The following is a 6694-nucleotide window of genomic DNA, read 5'->3' on the forward strand; positions in this document are numbered from 1 at the left end:
GGAAATAGCGGGTCGGATGGTCTGCAGGTCGGAAAGTCCGCAGGTCGGAAAGTCCGCAGGTCGGAAGGTCCATAGGTCGGAAAGTCCGCAGGTCGGACGGTCTGTAGGTCGGATGGTGTGCAAGTCGGACAGTCTATAAGTCGGATAGTCCGCCATTCGGGAGGTTTGCGGCTGGACTAACAAGTCGGGAGGTCTGCGGTCGGACCAACAAGTCGGTTATTGTGGAGGTCGGATGCTGCGGAAAGCAAGTGAGGACAATAGCTTGGTCGGCTGAAAACACGTGTCAGCAGAAGATGAGGTAGCGAACGGTTAAGAGAAATATTGTAACCGTTCGGGCGACGGTTCTAAGTACCGTTTTTTAAGGGTATTTAAGGATTGAGATTTGCAACTGACAGGGCATCTTCAATCATCTTCAAACGACAGCAAAGTCAAGAGATTCGGGGATCATCATTTAAAATTCCAGTCTTTTATTTTCTAGTTTATTTTCTTATGTACCGTACAGTGTTTAGATATTCTTAATCTCAGGCATTAATTAATCAAGTTCGAAGATAAATTCCTATTTTCGGATTTTACTTTTTATTGTTGAAAATATACATCAACAAATCTTATTTGGTATTAAATAATACAACATCTGTCCTTTAACTAAATATTCATTTATTTCTTCTGTATCGATATTCATACGTACTACTCCTTCTGTTCGAAACACCCTGCAACATTTCTTTTTTTTATTTATCCCAAACTTACTACAATATTTCCGAATTTAGAAATAATTAATTATATTTATATAAATATCTATTTTATTTTATCTCATCACATCACTTAAAATTAAAAAATAAATATAAGGATATTTGACAAAATTGTCCGTAACTCTCCGTAATTTCAAATTTAGCGTAAATCCCCTTGTATCTTGAAAATTACATATCGTCCTTTTTATACTTTAAAAAACATTGCATGAAACTTCTTTTTTATATTTTTTGTATAATGAAAAGATTATTTCCTATCAATATTTTTTGTATGATGAGGGTTTTATGAAACGTTTTCAAAAGTATAAGAGGGTGTCATGCAATTTTAAAAATACATTGAGGATTTATGTTGAATTTCGAAACTAAATGGAAGCTATGGACAATTTTGCCGGAATATTTTTATGTATATATAGATGTAGATATAAATATATATATATATAGTAGGGTCAATATATTTATGTAACGTGAGTGTTCGAGGGAGTGTGTTTTAGGGAGAGAAAATTTATTATGTTGTTTCATTCGAAAACAATAACCCTATTTTATAAGCTTTTAATATGTGATTAATCAAAAATTTCTATGATTTGACAATACATAAATATGAGATTTAATACATAGTAATTGAATGATATCTAATATGGAGAGATTAGCGTGTTGATTTGGTCAAATTAGTATTATGTTAATTTGAGCAAATTTGCATATTAACTTGAAGCAATTAACATTTCATCACAAGACAACTGCATATGTTATATTAGTCTATAATCTGTTAATTGTCTTGAAAACATAATATATTATTCTACATGAAATTTGATAATATGTTATACTATATATTGTATTAACATTTGCTTTGTGAGTTACATATTGTGATGTGTTGTATAATATGCTTATTGGCTAAAATCTGAATATATTATGCTACATGAAATTATATAATGTGCTATCAAAATATATGTTATATTAAGATGTGTTGTTGGATAAATGCTACTTTTTTTTTTAATATATAAATTAGTTATTCTGATTTGACCTAATCAACACAATTATAAATAAAGCGCACCTAATATATATTAGATTGCAATACTTCCCCTTAGATATTATTTAATAGCAATGAATACACCTCATTAAAATTTTACTAAGAATATATCCAGTGAAACAAAATTCTAATAAAGGGAAAAGAATATGTTATTCATTTCGAGCTACCATTTCCTGATATTTTTTAGAACCTCATTGTTCTTTCATTCTATCTCAATTTTCAGATTTAGTCCATTGCGGATGTGTATTATTGAATTTCCACGTATAGATCAATTCACGTGCCAACGCAGCTCTGACGAAGTCCATATACGCACCGGTGTTTCCACGTAAGCTCACATGACTGTCACATGTGTTTTTTTGGCCTAGACGACAAAAATAAGGTTCACAGTAAACATGTTCTAAATTGAGAAAGTGAAAAAACAAATGTTTGAAAATAATAATTAGATCCATATACCGGGCAAAATTTGTAATTTCCCTAAAATTATTGTCGCATAAAGCAACAAAATTGGAGAGTAATAAATTAATTCTTTTGTTGCAGATTTATGTGAAAATACAAAAATCGTTATGAAATTTCGCGACAATTAATATATATATATAGATTTTTATTAAATTTACAATGAAATTTGTGACAATGCATAATTCTGTGAAATTTTCTGCGACATTATCATATTTTTCTGGTAGTGCAAAATTACTAGAAAAACATAAACTTAGTCAAAGGGTTTAAGTCATTCTACAGAATTTTTCATAAGGTTCGGGTAACCTTTGTGATTAGGCTTCTTTTTTCGGCTTTTCTCGACTAAGATTTTGATCTGGGACATGCTTCTCTATTTGAGCTAGGCATTGCCCTCAATGCCTCAAACTCTATTTTTGAATTGTCATGCCCTATCGGCCTACTCTCAACTTGTCTAAAATTCAAGCAATCCTCATCACTTGACCAAGTACTCAATTGATGTTGGTTGGTTCACATGGCACACCACCTTATCCACCAAGATATTATCGGAAACTTTGTCATTTGTTGTTTGCACGCCTAGTGAAGCTCTCATCAACATATTTGACTTCAGTCATAAATGCCATTGTAGTACAGCTTGAACAAACTCATGTGGAACACTGTGTGAATTGGGATACTGCCTCCAGTAGCCTCACCTTTCCACGACTTATTGTTTTACAAATGAGAGGTCCACCTTATTTATACACAATCATTCCTCAATTGATGGGTTCGATGGATAAATATACACAATTAAACTATTGGATAAGCATAAATTTGGTTAAAATTACTTAATAAACATAGAGTTAGTCAAAGGGTCTAGGTATTTCTAGAGAATTCTTGAATGTTCCGAAAAAATCCAGTAGCCTCCGTAATTTGGAATTATGGATAGAATTCTATCCACAAATATAACTAAATAAGTCTAGAGCCAGTCAAAGAATTAAAGAGTTAATTAAAAAAAAATCATCCAATCAAACTACACATCTCTTCAAACAACTTGGATAGATCCAAGACATTTAAAAGATTAAATTTTAAGTTAAAATTATGAAAGCTACTTAAATAAGCTAGGGATTTCTTAATTTAGATCTACTTTATATTTCATGATATAAAACCTTCATTTTGTAATGGACAAGGAAAAAGAAATCATCACACTTGCCATATAGTTTATCTACTTTATCAATTATAGTTCATTTATCTTTAAATTATTTATACCATATTCTAGTAGTTTTTCTATATTTTTAGATAAATTAATCAACCATCCTTTAGTTAGAATTCATTTCTAAGTAGCATTCTTGATTGTTCGATGCAACATCCAAAACATTGGATGATATGCTGATTTGTAAATTGATTCAATATAAACTATTATCAACCCTTAATTTTATATCTAATGATTTAAATTAAACAACGCAATTTAATCAATTTAGATATATATATATATGTATATCTACACTCAGCTTCTCTAGGGTAATTTAATCAATTTCAAGTATAATTTAAACTCACCTTCTCCACTACGCATCGAGCATTATCATTGTCTTCTTCTACAACTCTCATGTTTTTGTCTTCTCCACTCAAATCGTCGTTGAATTTCTGTAAGAAGTATAAAATCTTCTCCTCAACATTGGCAGTGTGCAATTGTTGTTAGGTCGGACTCATTCCTATTTGGGTTTATTTTTTAGTCCAACTTTCAAGCCCACTTGTATGTCATTTTAGGGTGAAGAGTGCAGCATGTGGGTTGAGGTTCTATTTTCATTTCTCATAACACAAAAAAGCCTAAGAGTAGCCATTCCCGCGACTACACTACGCAACTTCAGAAAATTGGCATCTTCCACTTTATTAACCGTTGGATTTGGGTGATATTTGAACAAAAGGTAATTCTTGGTTTTAAGTGGTTGAATCGTTATTTTGAGGTCTATAATTTGAGTTATTTGAGACAGACAATAGCAGTTTTTGTTGGGAGATTTTTTTTTTTTTCTTGTCATTTGTATTTGATTGTTGAGTGATTGTTTGGGGCTGTTGTTGCACAATTTTGTGCTATTGTTTGGAACTCTCTTGTAGCCGATTTTTATTATAGTGGAACAATATTTCATTGGTCTAGACAATTTATGGTTTTTCCTTTCGATTTGAAGGGTTTTTCACGCTAAAATTTTTGTGTCTCTTGCATTGATCATACTGAGGTTCATGGTAAAATTTGGTTTGGCAAGTCTATCAAGTATGATTATCTGCGAGTCTTTGGTTGCAAGGAGTTTGTGCATATTTCAAAGGATGAAAGATCTTAGTTGGATGCGAACACTAGGCAATGTATCTTCATCAGTTATGGACAAAACGAATTTGGGTACAGGTTTTACGATCCTATAGAGAAAAATATTGTCAAAAGCCATGATGTGCAGTTCATGGAAGACCAAACCATTGGAGATATTAACAACATAAAAAAGACTGCACCAAAGAAAGATACTAGTGTAATTGACATCGATATCCAATGTCATTTCCTAGTCACTGTCAATATGGCACATAACATGAAGTTCAAAATAATAAACGAATTGGATAAATTGAATGTTATTGATCATGCTGAAGAAGAGAATGAGATGTCACAAGATAAAAATCTTGAATTTGATTATCCTGAGTTGTCTTAAGCTCCACTTAGAAGGTCTTCTCGACAAAGACTACCATTTAGTAGGTATCCATATAATAATATGTTTCTTTAACTGATGCAGATGAACCTGAGTGCTATTAGATGCAATTGAAAGTGAAGAAAAACAAAAATGGCTAGGTGTGATGCATGATGAAGTGAAATTTTTGCATGATAATCGCACTTTTTGATTTGGTGAAATTGCCCGATGGAAAAAAGATCCTGGAAAACAAATGGATTTTAGAAACAAATATGAGTTATTCTTTGTTTGTAAGATACAATGTCAAGCTAGTGGTGAAAGGCTATATAAACAGAGAAAAGACATTGATTTCAATAATATTCTCTCTCGTGTAGTGAAAATATCATCAATCCGAATAGGGTTAAGCCTCGCTGTTACTTTTGATTTGAAGGTTAAGATGATAGATGTAAAAATTGCTTTTCTGCATGGTGATATTGAAGAAGAGATATTATGAAACAACTTGATGGTTTTCTTGTTAAAGGCAAGGAAGACTTTGTCGGTAGGATGAGAAAGAGTCTATATTGTTTGAAGCAAGCTCCGAGACAGTGGTATAAGAAGTTTGAGTATGTTATGCGTGAACATGACTACAAGACTGCTTCTGACCATTGTGTCTTTGATAGAAAATTCTCTAACAATGACTTCATTATTCTACTGTTATATGTTGATAACATGTTTACTATTGGAAAATATGTCTCCAAAATTGATAGGTTGAAGAAGCAACTGAGGGAGTTATTTTCTATAGAGGACATGGGAGCTTCCAAACAGATTCTTGGTATAAAAATTCATTTGTGACATAAAAAAGAGAAAGCTTTGGTGTTCATAGGAACACTACATCAAGAAAGTTTTGCAGAGATTTTGAATGAAAAATGCTGATGTTCTGGGTATTTCTCTTTCTTCTCATATTAAGCTAAGTGTTGAACAAAGTCTCGCAAATAGAAATGAGAAATTTGATATGGCACAAGTTCCTTATGCATCTGTTGTGGGAAGTTTGATGTATGCAATAATGTGTACAAGACCAAATCTAGCAAATGTTGTTGGTACAATCAATAGATTTTTATCTAATCCCAATAGAGAATATTAAAATGCAGTGAAATGGATATTCAAGTATCTTTGTGGTAAAAGTAGTTTGAAACTTTATTTTGAAGAAGATAAACCTATTCTTATGAGATATACAGATTCAGACATGGCTAGAGATACTGATTCTGGAAAGTCTATTTCAGGCTATTTGGTGAAGTTTGCAGGGGGAGCTGTGGCATGATAATCATAAACGTAGAAGTGTGTTGCATTGTTGACTACTGAAGCATAGTTCATTGCTATCACAGAAGAAAGTAAGTAGCTGCCATGGATAAAGAAATTCTTTCATGAACTTGGTTTAGTTCAAGACAAGTACATGTTTTGTGATAGTCAAGTGGCATTCATCCCGGTAAAAACACTACATTTCATTGTTTGCGACATAGACTTAAAGAATACAAAACCCTCTATTGTTTGTAGACCCGAATCCGCCAACACTGATGGAATAAGGTTATATTTAATTGCTTTATTTTTTATCTCAATTATTTCAATACGACAGATCTTATGCTTAGGGTTAAATTTTTGATAAGTTCCAACGATTGGTATCAGAGCGGTTCCGTGTTGAATTATTGAGAAATTAGATTAATTGATGTTAATTGGAATTCAATATGTGTGGATTTATATTTCTTGGTTCCGATTTCACAATCTCAATTCTCGCTGCATTATTAAAATTGAATATACATTTTAACGTGATTATGTAATCATGCATTTACCTTGCAATTGAAATT

At 32.1% G+C, this 6694-nt stretch overlaps 1 long non-coding RNA gene across 4 annotated transcripts; it reads left to right on the forward strand.

The window, feature by feature from the left end:
• The first annotated feature begins 3745 nt into the window (after nt 1-3745).
• LOC127260617 (uncharacterized) lies at nt 3746-6448 on the forward strand. 4 transcript variants are annotated; one of them, XR_007840753.1, is made up of 4 exons: nt 3746-4118; nt 4962-5017; nt 5603-5776; nt 6116-6448. It is a non-coding gene; the product is annotated as an uncharacterized LOC127260617 (long non-coding RNA). The 4 variants fall into 4 exon arrangements; XR_007840756.1 differs by lacking the exon at nt 5603-5776; XR_007840754.1 differs by lacking the exon at nt 4962-5017.
• Nucleotides 6449-6694: the final 246 nt, after the last annotated feature.

Source organism: Andrographis paniculata, unplaced genomic scaffold, assembly GCF_009805555.1.
Source record: "Andrographis paniculata isolate CXL003 unplaced genomic scaffold, ASM980555v1 Contig62END, whole genome shotgun sequence".
NCBI lineage: Eukaryota > Viridiplantae > Streptophyta > Magnoliopsida > Lamiales > Acanthaceae > Andrographis > Andrographis paniculata.